We start from the raw sequence: 23,724 nt of genomic DNA, 5'->3' as shown, positions 1-23,724 counted from the left end.
GTTATGAGACCATACAGAGTAAATCGGTGGCGGGGGGGGGGGAGGGTTGCATGGAAAGGAACACATCCTTTAAGAAATTACAACTAAACTGACATCTAAAGCATAAGCAGGACCTAACCCAACAAGACAAGTGGCCAGGGAAGGAAAGAGTGGGAATGAGTGTGAGCAGTGCTCTAAGACAAAGACTCAGAGTCAAGAGAAAGAAGTTCATTCAGGAAACCAAGTAGTTCACCCCAGCTGGAATTTATATATACACCATGTGTGTGGAGGGGGAAGGTTGGAATGTCTACAGATGAAGCTGGAGAGATAGGAAGGGGCCAGATCCCATCACGTCTTGAAATACTCGTAACAGAATTTGGGATTTATCCCAAGGGCATTAGAGATCCACTGACTGCCTTTAAGCAGAGAAATCAGGATCATATTTGAATCTCAGAAAGGTCCCTCTGACCATGGAGTAAAGAATGGATCTATGGATGTGGGCAAGTTGGAGGTAGGATGCCCAGGGCAGGAGGATTTTATAATCCTCAGGAGAGGCAATGGAAGCCTAAGCAAGAAGAATGGAAATGAAGACAGAAAGAAGGAAATGGATCTGAGAGGTATTTCCAACAGAACATACACAAGACTCTATAATTGTTGCTCAGGGTGAGGGAGAAAGGGGAGGTGAGGGTAACCCCCAGATCTCTGCTGGATTAGTGGAAGTAGCTAGTGAGGGAAGGAGGAGAAAGAGACGAAGGAGTGAAAACAAGGGGTTCAGTTTCATTCCTGTTAAGATTAGTATGTTTGGTGGACACAGAGAACCTAACATGCCTCTGGGTATATGGAGCTGGACCTCGGACTGAGGTTTGAGTCATTAGCACACAGATGGCCATGGGAGACAATGTGTGTATGGAAGGCTCAAGTCTTCTTGGTAGCAGAACTCCCAAGCATCCGTTAGTACTGCTTTAAATGGGGACACCCCATATCTCAGTCCTTTTTATCACAGCCCTGTAATCCACAAAGTCTATTCTGTTCCATATCTAGGCTCCTAAGAGCATCCTTATCCTTCAGCATACCTAGAATCATCTGTCTCCTCCCAAAAAAATCGCAGTTTTGAATCAATTACATTACCCATAGAGCTTACCTTGAGTCCATCATTCTTCACCTTTATTTCTGATCTGGAGAAAGCTATACAAATTTTGTGACATTATCTACCCACATAAAAGCATAAATGGAGAATCCAAAAAGAAAAAAAATCAGGACCTTTGGTTTCAGGCAAAATAGCTGAGTTATGTTTTAGGGGGATTTATTTGGGTCATCTGATATTTAATTTAAACTGCATGCTTCCTACTCGCCTTTTAATTATTTCATCTTTTATCTTGCCCTGACATGGTCAGAACTTATTTAGGATCCCTTGTTCCCGAAGATCAAATTGCTTTTCTAAAGTACATTTGGTTTCTAAAACTTGGCGTCTCTGAGCTTCTGGTGCCAATACAAAGAACACATACATATTCCAACAATCCGTGGATTGTTGTTAGTGAGCGGCATCGGTCCTGGCCTTTGGGAGGAAGGACACAGCGCATTTCTTCATGGGGGAAGTGATGGAGCTATTATTACTTTCAAGACACCCCTGGTCTGTCCGTTCAGAACACCCCTGGTCTGTCCATTCAGAAAGGCACAAGTCAGGCTCTGTGGCCCATTCAAAGGACGAGGCTGTGAAAATGGGTCCCCTGGTGACACTTGGACTGCCAGCCCTTCCCTTGCATCCACTCGGCAGCAGACGGTTCCCAGCCCCACCCCACCCCCCCAGTCTGTTAACCTTGACCTCGCCTGTCACCATGGAAACACAACACTGCCAAGGGAACTTCCTCTGTGATTATCATTCAAACTGTGAAAGAACAGAACAGAAAATAGAATAGGAAAGACACCCGGAAAATTTCATTGCCCATTTCATGTTGCTATTCAGCCTTTTTCTTTAGAACAGAAAAGCTTCCAGCAATTTCTTTGAAAGTTTGGTGTTGGAGTGAAGGGAGTGAGGGTGGGGTGGGAAGGAGGAGTCTGGCCAAGAACTGCTGTGGCAGCCTAATATTTTACCAGCCTCTACTCTGTGTGAGGAGTTAAGGCTGACCTGCAGCATATTACTGTAACTGGGATAATTTACAATTGCCCCCCAAAGAATAAAATACCTAGGAAAAAACTTTGCCAAGGAGGTGAATGACCTGTACTCTGAAAACTATAAAACACTGATGAAGGAAATTGAAGATGAGACAAATAAATGGAAAGATATCCCATGTGCATGGATTGGAAGAATTAATATTATTAAAATATTCACACTACTTAAAGCAATCTACAGATTCAGTGCAACCCCTATCAAAATACCAATAGTATTTTTCACAGAACTAGAACAAATAATACTCAAATTTGTATGGAACCACAAAAGACCCCAAATAGTCAAAGCAATCTTGAAAAAAAACAAAGCTGGAGGTATCATAATCTCAGATTTCAAGATATACTGCAAAGCTGTAGTCACCAAAACAGTAATCAAACAGGCACAAAAATAGACACACAGATCAATGGAACAGAATAGAGAGTCCAGAAATAAACCCATGCTTTTGTGGCAAATTAATCTATGACAAAGGAAACAAGATAATAACAGGGAAAAGATAGTATCTTCAATAAATGGTGCTGGGAAAACTGGACAACTACATGCAAAAGAATGAATTTGGACCACTCTCTTATACCATACACAAGAATAAACTCAAAATGGATTGAAGACCTACATATAAAAGGATTCTCAACATCGCTAATCATTAGGAAAATGCAAATCAAAACCACAAGATATCACCTTACACCTGTCAGAGTGGTTAAAATCAAAAGGACAAGATATAACAAGTAACTACAGAGGATGCAGAGAAAAAGGAACCCTTGTTCACTGTTGGTGGGAATGTGAATTGGCACAGCCACTGTGGAAAACAGTATTAAAAACAGAAATAGCATACAATCCAATAACTCCACTACTGGGTATTTATCCAAGAAAACAAAAACACCAACTGGAAAAGATATATGCACCTCTATGTTTATTGCAGCTTTATTTACAATAACCAAGATGTGGAAGCAGCCTGTGTCCATTGATAGGTGAATGGATAAGGAAGATGTGATGTGTGTGTTTCTGTGTGCGTATAATATATAATATTATGCAGCCATAAAAAAGGATAAGACTGTGCCATTTGGAACAATATGGATTGACCTAGGGGGTATAATGCTAAGTGAAATAAGTCAGACTGAGAAAGACAAATGCCAATGTTTTCACTCATATGTAGAATAAAAAAAAATGAATAAACAAGCAAAAAGCAGAATCAGACCCATAAATACAGAGAACAAATGGACGGATGCCAGAAGGGAGAGGTGTGGGAGGATTGGCAAAATGGGTGAAGGGGGGTGGGAGACACAGTCTTCCCATTAGGGAAGGAGGGAAGAAGTCATGGGGATGAAAGGCACAGCTCAGGGAATATAGTCAGTGATACTGTAGCAACATTGCTTGGTGACAGACCACAGCCACACTTGTGAGCACAGCGTAACATACAAGTGGAATCACTATGTGGTCTACCTGAAACTAACGTAACATTGTGTGTCAGCCCTACTCCAAAAAACCAAACCAAAACATGACAAAAACCCAGAAGCCAAATATGTAAATAAATGAAGTATCTAGAATAATGATGCTATCCTTAATACCATTTGAAGTGACTTGGATCTTCACCTGTAGGTTGCCAAGCAAACAACTATCATTATTATTTCTCCACCACCCCCTTGAGTTAGGACCAGAACTTGGGAGCAGTAAAAGAGGTTTGATTTCAATTTACAGTAGGATTGCTCACATAGAGTTGGAAGGAACCACAGAGATGTAGTTCCAAGTCCATAGCTGGAACTGTGGGCAAGGTATGCTGTGTGTGTGTGTGTGTGTGTGTGTGTGTGCGTGCCCCTTAACTGGGCCCACAGCTTTCCTCATAAATTCTACATCCAGAAAAATTTAATAAGAACTTACTTGGTCCCGCATCTTCCTTGAACAGACCAGCAATATGATGTCCAACGAGATCATGCCCTTCTCTCGCTTACTCTCTTCCTTCTGTCGCTTCTCTTACTCCTTTCTCTGCCTCTTCCACCTTTCTCTTTTTTTCTTCCTAAAGTGACAAAGTTGCATAGTTTGGATTTTGCATTGGCTTGAGTGAATGTTAAACAAGAGTGTTGAGTTCCACAGGCGAGGCCCGGTGCAGACAGAGTGGGAATGAAGTTGGAAGTGCACCTGGACTCACAGGGAAGCTGGAGGATCAAGAATTAGGCAAATGATGTCAGAAACACAGTGGGGTTTTGGTCTCACTGAATGCAGAGGCCTTGGCAATCCAGCAGTCAGGACCTGGCGTGTTCTTAATATGTGTGTCCTTGGCTGCTAGTTGCCTTGCTGAGTGAGTCTTCCCTTCTACCTCCGGAAGTGGAGGAGATCAGCAGCTGCTGAGGCCGGGGGCCCCCAGATTCACCAGGGACAGAACGAGATGGGAAACATCTACAAGTTCTAGGAGCTCCTGCTTGAGTTTGACTCTGCCCTCCAAAGAGGAGGAAAGATGTATTTTACTCACCTTGACGAGGTGAACACAGTGTGCTTTCATTTGTGATGTTTTGTCACGTGCTGCTGTTTGTTCTAAACCTTGAAGTCTCTAAGCGTGCTGATATGGAGAACACACGCCTTGAGCTTTGGAATCAGATGCATGTATGTTTTAGTAGTAGCTCCAACACTGCTGGCTGGGGCAAGACTCATAACCTCTTTAGCCCTTGGTTTCCGCATGTGCAAAATGGCAGCCACAGTAATGCCCACTTCAAGGGATGGTCACAAAAATTAGAGAAACAAAGGCATATAAAGTGTCTGATGTGGAGTCTAAGGTGGTAATGGCTTCCGACTACCTCTCACCCAGCATCTGGCTCTGTTTCAACAACACAGACTGGCTCAGAATGCAGAGAATGCTGGAGGAAATTTTTTGTGCTATTCGCCCTGGACTTAAGAATACAAAACGATATTAAAAAATATTACTCTTTGCTTTTTGTTGAGCTTCTTAGGTGAATATGAGCGAGAGGGACAGCCAGGAAATTTGGTGTCACAACATCCACAGTTAAAAAGCACCTTATGACTTAAGTTAATGGGTAAAGAAGCATTTCCTAATGTTTTCTGACTTGCCATCTCCTTTTATAGTAAAATCTTGCAACCGTCTTAAGAAGTTTAGCAATTATTTTATCATTTTTATATATCTATTAAAATGTTATTTTCAATTGAAAATGGACATATGTTAGATCTATGTTCTAAGTTCTTAAGCTAGGTGCTGAGAAGATGGGTATTTACTATATTATTTTCTACTTTTTTGTATTCTGTAGATATTCCATCATAAGAAAATATTATACCAGTATTTCATTTTTAATAGTCTAGTAATTATTTGAAGAGGAAATTTTTACAATATTTTCATTTATCAAGTGATATACACTCTGATTTATTTTAACTTGATTCTATATGAAAAGGAATAATTTATGGACAAATAAATTTTAATATGACTTTATACCATATTTGACTTTGGGACCAAAAATATATTAAAATGAAATGAAGCCTAACTATAATATGTTCTAGAACCAACAATTGCTTTCATAACTTGAGAGTTGAAATGTCTCTTTGGAGCTTACAAAAAAACCAACTGGTATCCTTTTTTTTAGATAGATATAATTTTCAGATTTTGTTTCTAAAGTATAAGATGAGGGAGACAGTTTCAGGCTTTCACTTGCAAGCATTTCTCCACAAACAATTCATTGCAGCTGTGGACAGGCTTTATTCTCAATAGATGGAAAGTCGAACTGCATATAATCACAGCTATGTTTTATATTTTAAACACTGTTAATCTACAGTGACTTCCTGATGTCTGATATGAGAACTCTGAAAGCTATCTGTGGGTCTAGTGGGAGCATCTTGGGACATATTTAAAAAATTACTATCATTTTTGTATTTCCCTTTGACTTTCTGTATTTCAACAGTGGAATTCCTGACAAATTAAACAATGGATGACTAAGAGGAGAAGCAAAATGGTATATGGGTCAAAAATATCGTGGCAGCTACAGGGGTTCAGTGTGGGATAAATATCTGAGTGAGTCGTGAAAGCCTTCATCAGATGTCCGCCATGTCCTGTGTGCTCAGGGACATAGAGCCCAACAATGACATGAGCCCCCCTTAAATTCTTTTCCAGGTACTGGACTTATGTCCCTTCTATTCTAGGCTCTGGGCATTGGGAGAGATTTTACTCCTCTTCTTATCTCCAATGGTATCCAGGTCAAGTGTGGCATGGGGTGGACATTCCAGAAGTGTTAGAGATTTAATGGACTTGAATGATTTCCACTGAGTGGCGGATCAGACAATAGATGTGGGGGAGGCGAGAGTTATGCATCAGAGTCAGTGATGATCCGGAACTAGAATAATAGAAGGCTGGTGTTGCCACTATCAGGCATGGGAAGCAGAAGGGACACTCAGGTATCTGGCAGGCATCTGACACTAGACCCACCCCACAGGAAGAGGACAGAAGCCAGGGCACCTGATCTGGCTGCAATGCCGAATGAGATAGCTCTGTCTGTCCAACAAGTATTGTTCCTAAGGGACATGACGGTAACTGTTCACTGATAAGGAAAGAGTGAAGCTGAAGGAATGGGCTGTGCCTCACCCGACAGGTGGACCACACTGACCAGAGGTCAGGGATTGCTCCTGAGTCTAGCAGTTGACAAGTAAAAAAGTATGATTCAGGGACCAATATTCAGGTCTTGGGAGGGAGGTTGGTAAAAGAAAGACAAGGGTTTGAATTGAAGAGTGGAGAAGCCCAGTTTACTAGTAGCAAGACTAACAATGCTGAGCTCCCGGGAGCCCGTTGACCAGAGAGGCTCACCAATTCCTGAAAGTGTGGGTGGGGCTGGACCTACAGGGAGCCTCAGCAAGGACAAGAGAGGAGAGAGACAGCGGCTGGGAACAAGGCGGGCTCAAATGAGAGTTCTCTGTGGTGGTTCTTGCCTTGTTTTTCCTGAGGCCAATCGTTTTACCTGATGCGTGAATAACTTTTTGAACTTATTCTGTATTTTAAAACAAATTATTTAGTGAGTGTGTTATAGACTGAAGGCCAACTGATATTGCAATAAAAGTTTATGCTGAGGATAAAAGATTTCTAAGACGTAGGTAGACATAGGTAAATGATACATGTATATCAATTCATATCCTAAGCAGTTAGGCTTCATGAACTACTTTTTGTTTTGCATATTGTGAAGCTATTCTGTTAGGTGCATACAAGTTTATAATTACTGTATCTGCATGACAAGTTGTTCCATTTATCATAAGGTCATGACCTTTCTTCATCCCTTACAATTATTTTCACCTTAGAATCTCTTTTCTTCTGATGGAAATGGAACTATAACACTTGCTTTTAATTCATGGTTCTTTGGGGTAACTTATTCTGCTGTTGGAGTGTGAACGTGTCTGTATCCTCATACTTTAACTGCGTTTCTTGTAAACATCACGTAGCTGACAAACTGACATTCTTTGTTTTTTCAACAAAATTTATTTCATTTATACTGACTGTGATTATGGAGGTATATGAATTCATCTCCACCATCTTACTTTGTGCTTATATTAATTATTCATCCTGCTTTATATATTTTTATCTCCTTCTAATTTCATTTGGATTGATGAACATTTTTTAGTTAATGTTTTCTTCAAGAGATTTGGAAGCCATCTATTTTATTTCCTTAAAAATAACCCATAACTAAGTCTTTACCCTCTTGCCATAAAAATACAAAGACCTTAGAAATTGTAATTCCATTCGCTCTCCTTTGCTTGCATCATTTTTATACCCTCAAATTAGGCACTGTCACTGTGTTGTTTTATTCAGTAACTGAACAGACTTTTTTGCGTTGGTACTAGTTCCGCTGCTTACTCTTCTTCCTGGTGTTTCACTTCCATTCTCATCATTGAAATTTCTTCTTCCCGAGGTCCAGTCTTTAGTAGAAGTTCCTCCAGTGAGACTCTCCTTCAGTGATAAACTCTGTTTTTCTGATTGCACAAAAATGTCTTTGCTCTTCTTCTTAAGTAATAGTTTAGCAAAGGGTGAGGTTATATGTGGATCGTTACTTGCTGTCAGCACACTGAAGGCATCATCTCTTGCATTTATTATAATGGGTTTACATGCATTGAATTGGATCCCCATGTTCACTAATCGACTACAATTCAAAATAAGGATTTTTTAAAAAAATCAATCTACTATTGCCTACACTGCAATGGAATCCAAATTTATGTTTAATATAATAAATCTATTAAAATTATAACTTATAACCCTCATCCTTTAAAAAAAGAGGCTTTGAATTGCCTATTCAAATCTGGGAGATTCTTCATGGACATATTTCAAGAATTTAGTGAGGAAGATACAGACTTACATACCTCTAAGAGGAGGGAAGCTCTTTTGTGAACATTTTCCTTGAAACTTCCAATCTTAGAAAAGTAGAAGCAGCATAGTAGAAGGACACTGTCAAATGTCAGCTTGCACTAATAAATAAATTTGGTATAGATTTTCAACAAGTGCTTAGAATTAGCAAAAAAAACCCTAATTATTTAAGACAAGTTTAAAACTGTAGTAACAATTCTGTACAGTCTTAATATACTTTCCATTTTTCATATATATATTTTTCTTTTTTTGTTATGCCAGAGGGGAAGAATTTACCCTCTCTCTCTTTACAAATACTCTTTTTGTTAACTGACTGTAATTGCCAAATAACAAATGTAACAGAGTCAAATATGTGTTTGATTTATTAACGCAGGTGGTTCCTTCTTAAAGAGAAATAGGCATGTTGCCTGTGGTCTGTGGCATGAAGCCCACTTCAAAGGGTAAAGTTCACTTTCTTCCTTTTACTCTTTTTCCTTCCTTCTGTCTTTCTTTCCTTATTTCTTTGCTGTTGTTGTTTTAGAGACAGTAGATGTGATTCACCTTTTGTTTAAAAACACAAACTGAAAAAAATCACTATGCGTGTTGGGCTTTTTAGCTTTCAATTCTACTTCACTTAATGTAATGAAACTTTTTCATATCGGCTACAATATGAAGTCCAATAGCTGATGCAAACGAAGAACAAAGCACTGGATGTTCAGGTAAAAGTTAGGGGAGATGGAGGTTTCACAAAGTATGTTAATCACATGGCAAGTGAGTTGTACATTAAGTAAGAGAGGAGACTCCTGCTCTCTCATTCCTTGTATTCAATTCAGGACTGGGACTCCATCCTGAAACCTCATGAGTCCACTTTTTATTCATTTTTCCCTCTTTATGTCCACGGTCATTATTGTGGTTAACACCCTCTCTGTAACTTGCTTAAATCTAAGTTTGCTGCTTTTTGACCGGCTCTCCCCATTGACCTAAAATACACCTGACCAAATCACACTCCTGCTTAAAATCCTTGGTTATATTATTACTTTTCTACCCTTCAAGTGTCTGACACATAGTGGTTACTAAATAAATGTGTGTGTTTTTTTAAAACAAGATAAAGAAGAAAAAGGAAATGAGAAGTAATGGAGAGATTAGTACATTAACTCACTTAGTGAATATTTGAACTATGTGTCCAGCACTGTGCTTGGTGTTCACAAGGGTGAACACAATATATGTAGGGCTCCTGTTGTGGGTAGGCTTCAGTCTCACTCATTCCATCTAAATAAGTAAACAGTTAAAATGCCTAGGCACCGACTATGGATCGGGCATCCTACCAAGTGTTCTCCTTTGGTCTTCACAACCACCCACAATGAGCTAGGCACTTTTACTATGCCCATTTTGTTCAGGATACAACTGGGGTATGATGAAGTTAAGTAGTAAGAGATGGAGTTAGGATTAGAAACTTGACAGACAGACCAGAACTCTTTTCCTAACTCAAACCCATAGTGTACACTCATCGTCTGGTTCATTAGAACACACCTATGATTCCTGCAGTGATAAGGGAATGCTATCCAGCAGAGGAAATCACCCAGGGTCTGACTGCAGAGAACTGACCTCCAGAGTCAGGCATGGCTACAGTCAGCACTGGATTTTCGGAAGCCTCCAGAATTCTTGGTACATCATAGGAAGGGGATTCATTTCTGTACCCCTTAGCCCTCTGCCTAAAGCATGTTGACCAAATTTGTTCTTAGTCCAGGAATTTCAGCTAAGAATTTATCCAACCACCTATTTCCCACTTTTTTAATCTTTAAGATTCTGGTTTTAATAACTTATTGTATTTGTACCCTTAAAATTTTTATTAATCATTTTCATATTTTTAAAATGTCTTAATAGTCATTATCCTTAATACTTTTTATTATTCACTTAATTTTTTACTATCTTTTAACTAAACTTTTTAAAGATATTTTTACTTTACACTTCATTTTTCAAGTTTGCTTCCTTTTCACTCTTCTCTACCATGTCCCCAACTTCATTTAATTTTATTCTTTTAGTAAAGGTGATTAATTAAACGTGGTTAAATGTTATGCCTTTTTAAGACTTTAAAATCAACTCTTGCATAAATCAGGGAAAAAGACCTTGTGGAGAATGAGTTCAAGGACATGCTTCTGGAGATGGTTTACGAAGAGCCAGTTCAGAAAGTGAAGATCGAAGATCGAAGATCACGTGGACTGAGCTGGGCAGAGCTCTGTGTGCGAGGTAGGGTGTGATTCCTGAGCGGGTCTGTCAGGAAGCCAGGCCCTTGTCTCAGTTCTTTCACTAGCTGCCCTTGTGACCCTTGGCAGACCCTTTCCTGGGCTCTTCTCAGCAGTAGCAGGAAAGGGCTGAAATAAATCATTTCCAAATGGGCCTTTCCAGCTTTGGTATTGTGTGTGTCCTACGATTCAATGGCCGTGGATTAGCAGAACAAAGCCGAGCATTTTGATGGAGCCCTATTAAAGTGGCATATCAAATTATCAAAACACTGCTTTTTATTACTTAATAATGTTCTCAGAAGAAATCCTTGGTGTATCCCTGACCCTATGGCTAAGCCTTGCCCTGTTCCTCAGCCTGTGAACCCCATCAAAGTATCCCTGTGATCAAAATGGCAATGTCAAAATAGCATGAGCCCTTTGAAGGGCTTTAGATTCTGGGCACAACTGCTCACTTATCCCTTAGCTGTGTGGTCTTTGGAATGAGACTTCTCAGCCTTGGTTTCCTCATCTGTAAAGTAAATTATAGTCTTGACACTGAAGATATTAAGCTTCAAAATAAAATGTGTAAAGAGCCCATGCATGCTTCATCACATATAGAAAGGAAATAAAGCTTGAGGTAGTTTAGTGGTCCCAAAAGAACTTCCTAAAAGAAAATCATCTGTGTTTCACTAAAAAATTTTTAAATCATTTCTAGGTTTCTAGGTTAGGAGCGTCTTGGGTTTCAGAAGGGCTGATGGCCCTGTAGACTGGGAAGAGATCAAGGGCTCAAGTGGGAAGGAAAAGCAGAGATCAGACAGTCAGACAGTCTGAACATGTACTGAGCAACTTATCAGATGTACAAAGAGAAGGGAATGTTTATGAAAAACAAGCCCCCACATCTCCCTCACTCCTATGCCCAGATCAGAGCCCTTGTGTCTGAGTCAGAGCTGAAAATCAGCTTTTAGAAGTGTTATTGCTCACAGGGGGCAAGTACTGGTATGATACAGCAACGTTACTCTTGAGCTCTGTGGCATCTTGACCTTGGCTGGCTTAGAGGAATCTCAGCGAGACTCATCTGTGGCTTTATGTAGTGACCAAATTGGCTAAAAGACCCAAAGATGAAACATACGTTGCTCTGGCAGGAAGTTTTGGAACACTTGGTGAACTTCTTGAGAAATAAGATAATCTTGTAAAATTGGGTTGTCTAGTTGCTGAATTCCTGAGGCAAAGTAAACAACGAGAGTACTGAGGCATGCATGTTGGGGGAGGGTGGGTTGAAGCTGGCTGGATGATGATGATGATGGTGATGATGATGTCTCGAGAATCACAAAGAGAAAGAATGCATTCAGGTTCTAGAAAACTGTCCATATTCTCAATTTTGGTATGGCCCTCTACCCCCAATTTTCCCTGGAAAATTATCTCACTTTGAATTTTCATTCTTTTGAAAAAAATAAATGGGAACCAAGGAGATATTACAAGCTATTATAAATGTTCAGGATACCAAATTGAGTAAGACACAACCATTCCTGGATTGGGTTGACAGTTTTGGGGATAAAAACCTGTGGGCAGCCCATGGTACAATCCAATGTGGTGGGTGCCGTTACAGAAAATTGAGCAAAGTACTGCAGATCACAGAGGTCAGATCAGCCAACTCTGCCTGTGATAGTCACAAAAAGTCTTCATAGAAGAGGTAATATACTTCAGCTGGTTTCTTACAAAGAAGGTAATTCAGGAAGTGAGAAGGGGAGAGATTTTAGATGCAAAGCTTGTACAAAGAAGGCACAGAGTCAGAAATGGATATGGCATAGAGGTATGGGCCTAATATGGACTGGAATTTGACAAGAAGGCCATGATGGCAGGACAGGAACTTAAGCTATAGGATAGAATGATAGAATGATAGCGAGTGAGTCTAGGAAGGCACTTGGATGACAGCCTTCATGCTAAGCTAGAGAGTTCGGATTTTATCTATGAATTCCAGGAAGGCCAAGAAGAGATTTTGTTGTTTTGTTTGTTTTTCTTTATTAACCTGGGATGGAACATAGTGGTTTTGTTTTTAGTAATAAACCTTCAGTGGAAGAAAGATGTTTAAGCAGTTGCATCCAGGAGACTCTGGTGCAAGACCGTTTCACTAGCCATTGCATCTCTTAAAGTTAATGGTCCAGTCTTGGAAGAAGGGATAAAAACAGAGAGAGAAGAAGCGGGAAGTAAGTCTTAATGCTGAGGTGGAATAGGATATTCAATGCCAGATCAGATGTAAGGATGTTAGATGAGCTGGAGGGAGGTCTTGGTGATGGCAGCAAGAGTCAATTGTGAAGACGGGCTAAGTGGCCGCACCATAAACTGATATGAAAAATAACTTCATTCCTGGTTATACACATGTTCTCTTGACATGACATGTTTTTGCTCATACAAATGCAAGAGAGAGTGTACACCTAATTTTTTTTTATGTGGGCAAAGATATTTTGCTTTATGGGGTCTGGTTCCAGCCTGCTCAAAGGTGTAGGACATCACGTGCCAGAGATGATTACCAAAATTCATGATCTCCTCTTCTTTCTGGGCACATGGCTGGACTTCACGTCCCAGCTTTCATTACAGTAACATGTGGCCCTGTGATTGAGTTCTAGCCACTGGTATGTGAGCAAAAGTGATGTACACTGATTCCAAGCTTGACCCATAAACTTCATGAGGCATTCCTCCATGCTCTGGCTCCTCCTCTGGCTGGTTGGAATGGAGACAACTTCTGTGGCATTAATCAAAGCTACAAGGTGAAGGTGACAGAGCCTCCAATAGTCTGGGTCCCCAGGGTGACATTGCAGAGGCTTTTCACCTACTCGGTATTGTTACAGGAGTTAAAAATAAGCATCAGCTGGGGTCTATTTGTTACAGAGGTTACTCTACCCTAACTATTACATCAAGTTCTCACACTGATTTGTTAATTTAATGAATATTTATTGAATATTGATTATGCACCTGGCACTATATTAGGTACTAGGGATGGAGTATACAGAATATAACTGTCTTGTTCTCACAGAGCCACAGAGCTTACAGCCCAGGAAGTAAACACCAGTTTTATATGTTTCTGCTTAGAATGCCTCACTGTACTATTTTATTACATCAAAGTACTTTTTTATATTGAAAAATTTCCCTTCATATAATATTGATTTTTTAAAAACATGAGTTTTACTACCAGTTTGAGATAATTTTCATAATAACCAAGAACCAGCACCCAGCATTGAGAGAGCTGATGTGTGAGCTCTTTCCAAGTTTCTAGTCACTTTAGAAATTTTATATTTTATTAGTGTAATTGCAGAGTTTACACTTACCTACATAATACAATTTATGTTGTCAATATCACCAGCATTAATGCTTGAGCTTACTTTTCCATTACTAGAAAAAGTGTTATTGTGACATTAATAATAGTGAGAATTAAGTCATTTATATGAACTTCTGCTTATGAGGAAAGGTTTTTAAATGGAGTGTGTTTACATATTAGTAGATGAGTGTACAGAAGTAGAACAGGTCTGGGGAGGTGGAGGTAAGTGGGGGAGTAGCACCTGATGGATTCCAGTTTGAATGGGTTACACTGGAGTTGCCCACCAGACATTCAGGAGAATCTGGGCCTGGCAGCCAGCTGAGTTCTTGATTTGGGGGTCTATTTGTAGGTTTAAGTAAAGTAACTAGTGGCGAGGAGAAGATTAAAGACACAAAGGAAAACAAAAAAAGACACAAAGAGAGGGGACTGTGACCCTGGGATGCAGGTTTCTTACCTGGGAGCAAAGTCCCATGAGTCACTTAGCTCCTCTTGACCCTCTTTTCAACACTCGGTGAATTCGAAGGCTACATAACAAACTACAGATTGAGCACTTAACACAGCATTACACTTCTCATAATATGAACACTAAGTAACGCATTGTCATATTATATTGTATACCTGAAATTAATATAATTAACAATCACATGAATATTAATAATATTAAGAATAATTAAGAATATGTTAATAAATTAATATAACCCTGTATGTTAACTATGCTTCAATTAAAAAAATAAAGCAATTATTAATAGGTTAAAAAAAACCATAAACTTATTATCTAAGAGTTCCTGTGCCTGCGTCCAGGCACAGCCTAGGTGGGTCCCCTACTCAGGGTGTCACAAGGCTGAAATCAGGGTGTCACTGAGACCACAATCTTATCTGAGACTTGGCTTCTCTTGTGAGCTCACTAGCTGTTGGCACTGCTGGCAGAGTGTAGTTTCTGATTAGGTCAGGCCCACCCAGGATAATCTCTTCTGATTAGTTTAGGGGCCTTCATCACATCTGTGAAACCCCTTCACCTTTGCCATATAGCGTAACCTAATCATGAGAGTAGGGAGTGATATTGTATCATAGTCCAAGGCCTGCCTACACTCAAGTGGAGGTGATTATGCAGAGTATGCATATCAGGAGTTGAGAACCTTAGAGGTTATCTTAGAATTCTGTCCACCACAAAGGCCATGGATATATTCATTTACAGAACAACTATTTTTTGAGCACCTACAATTTGTCAAGTGTTATTATGGTATCTTTGCAGACAATAAATACTTTTTAAAAACTAGAGCAGAATAAGCAGAATTCTGCTAGAAGTTAGCATGGCAAGCGGCTATTTTAAGTGAGGTGGTAAGCCCTGGCTTCATGGAGAAAGTAACACGTAAGCCAAGACTCCTTATAAGAACCACAGCTTTCCCTATGCCCAGAGGTCTTCAGATGTTTCTCTCAATTTATTTTCCTTTAATCCTTAATCTTTTTTTGTAGAACTAATGAAATAAATTAAAAAATTCTACACTGCATTTTATTACATTTAAATTAAGACTCCACAAAACAGAGTGAGCCAGAAGGCAAAAATCTTATAAGCCCAAAGAAACCAGGGAAACCCCTGATGTTTCAAAGGGGCTCGAAAGGCAGAAATCTGTTGTTCAAAAAAGAATCCAACATGCTCACATTTGGGCCCATCACTGAATCCGTATGACACTGGGCCTGTGGTTTATTCATTCATCCCATATAATATACTAAGAATTTGTTATACGCAAGGCTTCATGCTAAGCATGGAGATCTTAAAGATAAGTAAGGTATAATCCCTGACTTTGAAGAATTTATAGTAGAGTGAGACACAGAATCTTGTGTAGATAATTTCAATTATGACATCCCATCAGGACTATCAACAGCTAGTAATTATACAGAGAAAACACCCTCCCTGGGGTTTCTCAGCGGCGACCATGAAATCAAAACCCGTAACAAGTTCTAGATGAGCTTTCTAAAATGTGGCCTAGGATGATTTTGACAGGTGTATAGTATTCTACAGACCCAGGATGGGGGTGATAAGTAGTCATGTTTACCCACAAATGGCTCCCTTGGGCTGAGCCTGGGGAGACGAAATGGTAAGCCAATGTTGTGACTTGACCAGAGAACACAGGCGGGAAGAGCAACCGGATTATTCAGCACTGATAGGGCAGTGTTTATCTAACAGCTGTACAACAACCGTGCTACCAGGAAGCTAGGGAAACAGTAGCCTCATAGCCGGTCTCCAGCGTGTTCTGTCACAGGTACTACATGAGAACCGTATTGTTGAAGCTTTTGTCTGCTCTGGATCTTAATGCACCAATCCTGGAAGACTGGTGTGGCTGATGGCGCTGCATCCATGCAGGGATGAGGTTGCTCAAGAGCCCTTGTATTTGCTGGCAACTGCTGGGGGACAAACGATTCTAAAATTGAGCGGCTTGAAATAATGGCCATTTGTTTACCTCAAATTCTGTAACTGAGCTCACTTGGACAGTCTTCCTGTCTAGGCCAAGCCTGGCCTGGTCTCAGCTGGGTTTATTCATGGGCTAGTGGTCAGCTGGTGGGTCAGCTGGGGCTGTTGGTTTATGATAGCTTTGTCTCGGACAGCTGGGTTGACTGAGACCTCTCCCCACAAGGTCTCCCCACTCCCAGGCTCCATTTGCAAGATGGTCAAAGTTTGCAAGAGCAACAAGCAGATAGGAACTTAATATTTTTACTATATTAACGGCATTGATGATTTGGGTGCCAGTTAGTCAATTTTCTATATAACAGCCCATTCGCCTGGGTTAATGCAGAAGTGACATTTCACGGCACTATTTCTTAAAAGCTAAGCACAATCCAGTGACACACTTTTGTTTTTCTTTTTTTTTTAAATGTTTTATTTATTTATTCATGAGAGTCAGAGAGAGAGAGAGAGAGAGAGAGAGAGAGAGGCAGAGGGAGAAGCAGGCTCCCCGCAGAGCAGGGAGCCTGATGCGGGACTCGATCCCAGGACTCTGGGATCATGACCTGAGCCGAAGGCAGACGCTTAACCATCGGAGCCACCCAGGCGCCCCACTTTTGTTTTTCCAAAGGTAGGAGACATAGGAAAGATTAAAACTCCAGGCCAAAGAGTGATTCATTTGGCATTCTTTTTGAGCAGCCTGATGGCAGAAAAGTTTACAGAGCACGTTGCACTGGGCACAGGAATAGAGCTACGTAGTGCTAGCCCCACACAGGTGTCAGTCTGAAGGTGCAGGGGGCCTGGACTCTGTCCAGCTGGGAAGGGCTTTTCCTCATACAGGGGTGTATGACCACCGACCTGCCCAGAGAGCTTCAAAAGTCCCTCTCTTTTGCTTTCCCTTTGCCTGACTCTCCCCTGCCTCCCCCATTAGCCCCTGCAAAACATAGTAATGGAGGTTAAGTGACCATCTCACATAAAGGTAAACCGCCACAAAGGTCACAGATCATTCTTCCAATGCTCTGGATTATCCTGAGATAAATGAGAATTCGCTGGATATAAAAAAATTTCTGGTAGAGGGGTATCTGGGTGGCTCAGTCATTAAGTGTCTGCCTTCAGCTCAGGACCATGGGATCGGGCCCCATGTCGGGCTCCCTGCTCGGCGGGAAGCCTGTTCTCCCTCTCCCGCTCCCCCTGCTTGTGTTCCCTCTCTCGCTGTGTCTCTCTCTGTCAAATAAATAAATAAATAAAATATTTTTAAAAAAATTTCTGGTAGTTTCAGGGAGCTACTAAATTAGCCCCGATTCCATATGAAGTGAACATATTTTATTCACCAGAAAATCCCATCCAGATGTTACTTTGTTTGATGATAATTGGCTCAACAGTATTTACCAAATACCCTCGTGCCTGGCACTGTGCTGGGAGCTGGGAATGCAGACATAGCCCTGGCCTCACGGAATTGAGGGTCTCACAGAAGATGCATTGAACAAGCATTAAAATTACCATGATGGCTATGAAAAACTATCAGCTGTTGTGAGAACATAAGGGGGGTGGTTCTCGATTCCTCTCCGGGAATCAGGGCAAGTTTCCCCAAGGAATACTAGTTTCATCTGAGAGCCAAAGGGGAAGTAAGAATTTGTCAGGTGCAAAAGGGGTGGCGGGAATAGAGCACCACGTTCCCCGCAGAAGGAGGAACATGTGCGAACACCCAGAGTCTGGCCCTCTGAGAACTGGAGGAAAGCTGGCTGGAACAAAGAGAAGGCTAGGCAAGCAGCACAGAGGGGTGCGCGGGTACGAAAGGTTTCACTTCTAGTTACTGTTGTGGTCACTGTTGTTATTATTAAGTCCTTCCTGCATTTACAAGTCAATTGCTTTCAAAGAGTTTTTTTATGCTATTTCTAATACCTTTGGGTCTGTCTGGCCTCAGATACATCTACTTCTCCATCCCTGGGCCAGTCCATGTCACCTCAGTGTGCCACCACCTATGCAGTTGACAGCCAGCGCTGCCTCCTCCCTGCCTCGGCAAGTATCTTGAGACCTGGATCCTGGGAAACCTCCCCCTACACTCAATTTGTCATCGCTTTGGGCAGATTTCAATCCCTATGACTACTTTTTCCCCTAGGCCATTCGAATTAATTGTGAAAGTAAAATTTCATGAGACACTATATGATTGTTTTACTCACACACAAACATCTAGAATTTACAGCATTCTATTAAAAAGCAAAGAGAAACTGAACTCAGCTAAACAGACCCCTCTGGTTGGCTTGTACTCTTTATTCCCATTAAACACAAAACGTGTGTTACTCTAGTTGGCCACCACTCTGGTGAGGTATCTGTAAGTGAAACAAATCAGGTGACTGACTTCCATGATGGTTTTCATCTTCCAAGGCATTGGCTTGGTTTCTTGTTATTACTTTGATGCTGCTAGTTTCAAGAAATAGTCTCTGGTATTTACTAATGAGTGTTGTGGGGTGGAAACTGCCTGGGCTCAGAGGCCTTGGGTTCAAGTTCTGATGCTCTCGGTTTGCTGGTTGGTGGTGTCTCTATGCTGCAGTGTCTCCATCCACAAGATGGATCCTTACAGCCCTGAAATCATAGCTATTCACGGGTTCATGTAGATTTATCACCTTCTGTGTTGAAGATTCTGTGCTGGGTGTTGAGTATTCTAGTTTGCTTTGTTGACAAATAATGGTGGCCAGTTTAACGTCTATACTTAGAGTTGCTTCACAGCGTGAAGTGTTCACTCTGTCAGGATTGATGAAAAGTTCTATGTCTAAAGAATGTGCGCTTCGGTGCTACATAATAAGAGAGAGTAGGGACTTCGCTTTTCTCTCTGATTTGAATCAACTTTGACCTGTTTTTTATTAAGGTGTGAAAGATGGATGCCAGTCACTTAATTTACCTCAGATGGTGCAATCCAGCTTGTACCAGCAGATGACCTCCACTTGGAAGATACAGGACTTTTTAGAAAATAATACCGACTGGAAGAAAACAGAGAAGGCAAGAAATTTCTCTTTTGTATTTATTATATCCAAGTGAATGTTCAACCAAACTATAAACATATTTACCACAGAGCTATTGTGGCTTTTTCCCTCCAAAATGTTACTTGATTATCTTGACACAAGGCAACGTTACTTTATTGTCCTCCACAAGGCAAGGTCCCTCCTCCGGTCACCAACAAACCAACTTTATTTAGAGAAACATACTTGATCATACTCTTTTTAAAGCTGATTTTCCTGGAAGGTAGCTACCGAGTTAACTGAAACTGACATTTAACCAACAGCCAATAATGCAATAATGCATTAAAAAGTATTTCCTGAAAATAAAAGGTCATTGTTGGCTAGATTTTTGGGCGTTTTATAGATGGTGGCAACATGAGGCTTCGGTGCATTCTCTAATACATATATGGTGGGTGGGATGAGAAGAGGGGTCAATTCTTGAAATACAATCGATAGCTATCAACTATTTTGAGTTACTAGCAAAAACAAATGAGATGCTTTCTGTGATCCTTGCAACATCTTGTAAATTGACCCTCATCAGCATGAAGACCTGATGTACTGGGTGTGATTTATTTAGCAAACATTTATGGGAAGTCTCTAATGTGGCAGGAACAATGGCTGCTACTCAGTGCTGGGGAGGCAAACGTGACTAAGAACTCCAGAGCTCCACAGAGAGCCTGGAAGGTAAAGAAGTTTCTTAGCACAGAGTGAGGTAAGTGATAAGACATTATGCGCAGATGCACTTGGCCTGGGGGTCAGGGAGCAGTGAAAGGTCATCTCGCAGAGCTCTAGAAGTAGAGGTAATAATAAGTATCATAGCTAACTAGAAGGGTACAACCCAGAAATTGCAAGAATGGCTTTCTCTCCTGTCCTATTGGCCTGAACTTACTCTGACATCACCCCTAACTGCAAAGGGGGCCAGCACGCGCAGTCTCTAAGCTGAATAGCCACTGCCCCTGGAAACACTGGAGGTTCTCTTACTGGGAGGAGCAGAGAGAGAACTATTCTGAAGGGGGGACAGGAAGCAATTTCTGCTCCTGTCATTTTTTTCTCCCAGTTCTCCTGAGATATAATTGATGTATGACATTGTACTAGTTTAAGATGTACAACACAAGCATCTGGTATGTTAGAAATATTCAGTGTATATTGCATATATTCAATATGATCAACACAGGAAGTCTAGCTGGCATCCATCACCACACATAGTTACAATTTTTTTTCTTGTGGATGAGAACTTTTAAGATCTCCTCTGTTAGCAACTTCAAAATAGACAATACGGTCTTTTTAAAAAGAAGATTTATTTACTTATTTTTAGAGAGAGAGAGTGTGCATGGGGGGACAAGCAGAGGGAGAGAATCTTTCAAGCAGACTCCCCGCTGAGCGAGGAACCTGATGCCGGGCTCAGTCCCACAACCCATGAGATCATGACCTGAGCTGAAAACCAAGAGCATGATGCTTAACTGACTGAGCCACCCAGGCACCCCCATATTGTTAACTGTAGTCACCATGCTGTATGTTAATCCCCAGGACTTCTTTATCTTGAAACTGGAAGTTTCTACTTTTTGGTCATCTTCACCCATTTCACTCGCCCCTACCTGCCTCTGGCGACCACCAATCTGTTAAGTATTTGAAGGAATGACAGAGGATGACTTAGAGCCTCAGGACTGGAAGCACATCCAGAGGTCGTCTGATAATCTCTCTGGGGATATTTGGACCTCCTCTTCAATATTCTCCCCCTTCCATCTCCCCCAGCACTCTCGGGTGGGTACCTACCTTTCTGAGAACTTGCAAGGGTGGGGTTTGTTTGTAATACTTCTATTTCAGGCACATTAACTGAAAAGAGATGAGCTCTGCCATTAGAAGCTAACATCACCCTGTTTATATCATCAGTTCTCAGAATTTGGATCTTACAAATGAGAAGGGACACAATAATGGGATTAATGCATCAGCTAATGTAATGGACTACTTTAGTCAAAACTAAAAACCATTCAGGGGAGGCATGTGAAAACCATCCATCTAGTAAGGAAAATGTTTCTTCGGAATCCTCAGCAAAGCTGGGATTAGAAGGGGACCACCGAGCTTTAGGGTACACCCCTTGGAGGTTTCATTCCAGACAAGAACTGTGGAATGAACTCCCCCATGGCCCTGGTTAACTGAACTCCAGGATGAGCACCACAGATAGAAGCTAAGTGACTGCTGAGCCCCCATTCCCTGACCTTGACCATCCTCAAAGGAAGCAAATGGACTAAGTGGATAAGTTCCTTACATCTTTTGCAGATCTTCCCTCTGCAGAAAAATAGGAGCAAGGAGCTTAAAGGCAAGATATGCTCCTTTCTTAAAAAACAAAAACAAAAACAAAAAAAACAAAAACCTTTGCTAGTTTGCATATATACTGATGTATCTATCATTTAATTAAAGCAATTTGACATTCTTAGGTGTTTTCTTTAATGGCACACACACACTTCAGTTTCTCATAGGCTGGAAAGTAGGGTATTATCAGAAAATCTGGCACAACTTTGGGTGGATTGTGTGCATAGTTTTAATTGAATTCTCATTTTATTTTTAACTTCTAGAACAGATGGAGTCTGGGGACCAAAATCATCCCACTCTCCCATAAGCGTGTGAAAATGAGTGGCTGTGATCCCATCCATCACTTGACCAGCGTTTATGTAGATCACCTCCTCTATGCCACATGTTCGGGCTGGGAATAAGAGCTATTTTTGTTAAAAGATACCTGTTGTGGGATTAGCCCTTTAAAGGTTTCAGGGGACCTCGATGATGGTCACTGCTAGATTCTAAACACGTAAATCACAAGTAGTTACAGGTACAGGACATGACAGAGAAGGAGGCAAAAGTACTGAAGGAGAGCAGGGCAGCGGACAACCGGCAGGCTGCGGCTGGGTGAGACCACCGAGGCCGCTGGCCGAGCTCAGGGAGGCAGAGCACCAGTGTGCATTAGCGATGTTGCTGGGGAGGCCGGAAGGAAGAGCGGCTGCAAGAGTACCGCGTGTTGGCCCTCCTTGCTCAAGGAACGCAGAAGGCTGCCGGCAGAAGACAGGGCTCTGAAGAGTAGCCGGAAAGAGGAAGTAAGACGCTGGACCCATAGTTATTTTATCTGAGCAACAGCTTCTATGCCAGAGTGATATAACAAAGCAAGGCCTTCTAGCAGGAACCGGTTACTCCGCAGGTCTTCACTGGCCCCTATCTGGCTGGCAAGGAGAGCGGCTGTAAAACCAGAGGAATATTTATGGGGCTGAAAGACAAGAATCCTCTCACCTCTGGAAGGAGAAACGGTGGCTCAAGCTAGCTCTAGGAAGACTCCTGGGCCAGGAGATGAGCTAGGAATGGGAGAAATGTACCTGCCTGGGGCTGTTTACCATTTTCCAACCTCAGTCTTGCAAAATGGGTGACAAGCCTCTCACTCCTCGCCCTCCTTCCCTGAATCACGCTCTGCAGCAAGAGCACACGGACCTTTGATGCCGACATCGCCGCCCTCCCAGGCACATGCCACCTGAGGGTCTGGCCACAGGCAGGTCTGGGGGTGCTGGACATCCAACTCAGCTGACCCTCTCCGGCAGCACGGGGCTTCGATTGGGAGGGACTTCAGCCCATTTTCGAACAAACACTCCCTTAGCACTGCCGTGCCAGGCAATGTTGGTTTTAAGCACTTTACAACATTAACTCATTTCAAGGGCACATTTATCTCCATGAGTACGGAGAAATGTATGGGGTTTTGAACCATTATATTATTCACGTGAAACTAATATAACACTATGTTAATTATACTTGAATAAAAAAAACATATAAAACATCCCTCTCTGCGATAGGTAATTCTATGCTTCCCATTTGACAAGTGAGACAACGGAGGCACAGTCAGGTTGAACAGCTCGCCTAAAGTCACACAGCTGGGCGCTAGCTTCTCGAGTGGGTGCTCTGTCTCAGAGATCCTAGCGGCCCGCAAGGCAGCACAGCCCCACCTAGCCTTCCAGGAGGAAGCAGCAAGTTCCCAGGCACGTGTCCATAGACGTTAGCTCAGCACTGTCTCTGAAATTCCTGCATTCCTGCATTAGAAGTGTCCTCCCATCTTTCTCTTTGACTAGGACCAAATTTCCCTTTTGCTCCTCCTCCCTTACTTCCCCTTAAAATGAGATTTTTGTTGGTGATAATTATTTGGGGTGGAGGATCCTCTGGAGCAGAAAATTGTCACCCGAACAGCAAGTGGTTTGCCCTGCATTTCAGGAGGGCAAAGAAGTGAGTGCTGCTTTGTCTTAGAAGACACTTTGGATGTGGCTCTCAG

The 23,724-nt window shown here is 41.6% G+C and overlaps 1 protein-coding gene across 1 annotated transcript in view; it reads right to left on the bottom strand.

The window, feature by feature from the left end:
• Positions 1-11,892, bottom strand: part of LOC113915305 (uncharacterized protein C11orf53 homolog) — a 253,599-nt gene extending 241,707 nt beyond the window's left edge. Inside the window, exons 1-3 of the mRNA XM_027581144.2 lie at positions 11,808-11,892; positions 4,608-4,720; positions 4,019-4,154 (exon numbers count right to left, since the gene is read on the bottom strand). The gene's annotated coding sequence lies outside the window, so the exon portion shown is untranslated. The remainder of the gene's footprint in view (positions 1-4,018; positions 4,155-4,607; positions 4,721-11,807) is intronic.
• Positions 11,893-23,724: the final 11,832 nt, after the last annotated feature.

This window comes from Zalophus californianus, chromosome 11 (assembly GCF_009762305.2).
Source record: "Zalophus californianus isolate mZalCal1 chromosome 11, mZalCal1.pri.v2, whole genome shotgun sequence".
Taxonomy (NCBI): Eukaryota; Metazoa; Chordata; class Mammalia; order Carnivora; family Otariidae; genus Zalophus; species Zalophus californianus.
The sequence above is the reverse complement of the archived record's forward strand: the minus strand, read 5'-3'. Positions and strand labels throughout refer to the sequence as shown.